A 2,150-nucleotide genomic window follows, 5' to 3' on the forward strand; every position below is an offset into this window, starting at 1 on the left:
TATTGTTACAGACCCCTGCTAGTTAAGCTACTAGCGAGGCGGACTCGTCAGGCAGAAAGCGCCGATAAAGGCAATGCTCAGACAATCAGCAACTCTTATCGAGTAGAATCTCAGTTTGAGCAAACAACGCCCAGAACGCCTACGCGTCACGTGAGCGAACTACCATCTACCATTGCCAAGACATGGTATACAGGTATACAACTACCATTGGGACTACCATCGGGGATGGTATATGATATGGTATACAGAGGATAGGATATATAAGGACACTCATTCCTGTACTTAGATAGTTCTATTCTTCGTGCTTAATCATATTATCTTTAAGTAACCATACATTTGGAAGCTTAGCAATACAACACTCGTCCGCACTTACTTACGGATAGCTGCGCGGCACTATTCGGCCTTACTTCTCTTCTCTTGTTCAAGACCAGTTGCCCTTAGACAGACCATCAGCCTGATACCACCTCGATCCAGCTCGACGGTACGTATACCAGTGACGCTAAGCTAACAGGAACAGGGAAGCGATCCTAGGGTTTGACACCTACCAACCAGTGATGGTAGCTGACTGGTATAAGATTAGAATACTTTTATAATAATTATCCTGGGCTAGGCTGGACTAGAAGGTATCTAGAAGATTATTTTATATGGGAAGCTCTCCTACCCGCTACATCATGGTCCAGAGGAAGTAGGTACCATTGTACTTTATTTTTTATTAAATATAAGATGCTGATGGTCTACCTGCTATTTAGAATAGGACTACTAGTATTTGTATAAATACTGGGATAAGGTAATTATAGCGGCTTGACAGGTGGAACAGGCCTATATATATGAAATATCATATATGGATAGCCTTTTAGAGATAAAGGAGTAATATATAATAGCTCTAATATTAGTTTAGATTTCTATTAAGGACCAGTTATTGTGTCTATTATTAAGTAATAGTAAATATCTATGGGAGAGAGTAAAGTTAAAATAAATTCTAGAATAACTGGTCCTTCCACCTGTGATAGGATCTACTTGTCAGGGTAGAAAGCCTGTCGACTAGGTGAGGAATTAACCACGAAACACTATAGATGCGTATATTGAAGACAAAGGTAGCCTATATCCACAGAGTAGACTGATCCTTGCGGGATCAGTAGTACAGTACAGCGAATCGCTATCTTACAGTACCCGGGTAGGCATGGGATCGTCATCGATGACCTCACGACTCTGCTAGGTGTATCAGTACACCATACTAACGGACCTGAGGGGTGTAGACAAGGTTATTCTATCACACACCCCACATTCCTAATCTATAGATTCTAGATATAGTACTGCCAGGCTAGCCGCTCTCCCAGGAGATTAATGCTAAAGTTTAAAAGATCTCTAGGGGTTTGCAGTTTAGCTAGTAACCAGTCTATATAGATACACATCAAGAATGTCCTATAAACTAAGATCAAATCATCCTCTAATAAAATATATAATAGAGTATCATGCAGTACAGCCCATTTATTCTACCAGGCAGCTCTAATTTCATGCTCTGAGATATTATACTGGTTATTACCCATGCTCTCATCTATAAATATTCTCTCCTGGGTACCAAGCATCACTGTGGTGGAGGAGAATATATTTAGAATAGCTTGGCTAATATTTTCTAGAAAATACCAGCTGTTTACCAGCCTGGCAGTATCAGCTGTAGATAGGCTCAGGGAGAATAATTATAAGAAAAATATAATATTACCAGGGCTAATCAATATTTATTTTATAAACTATAGTAGCTGTATTTGTAGCCCCAACCATTGAGTATTCTACAGAATAAATAATAGATTTAAATATGCATGTTCCAGGGCCTCAGTGTCAATAAATATCATTCCACTACAGGCACCAGTCCGCCCAGTAATATTTTCAGACAAGCTATTAATAGATGGGGTAGATTGCTGTATAATATTTATAGAGATTTCATGAAATTTCTAGAATAGATAATTAAATATAGCTCTTATATCTAGTTAGACAAGCAGTCCACTAGATAGATCTATTATATTTATTATTATAGACATATTATTATACCCAGACTGTTGCTTAGAGCCATCAGCTATACTTCCATTACTCTTATCTATATCTAAAATAGAGTCCTAACAAACTAAAATAATCTAGCTTTACTTATAATCTCA

Source organism: Aspergillus brasiliensis (genome assembly GCF_001889945.1).
Source record: "Aspergillus brasiliensis CBS 101740 unplaced genomic scaffold ASPBRscaffold_32, whole genome shotgun sequence".
In the NCBI taxonomy this organism is placed as follows: Eukaryota; Fungi; Ascomycota; class Eurotiomycetes; order Eurotiales; family Aspergillaceae; genus Aspergillus; species Aspergillus brasiliensis.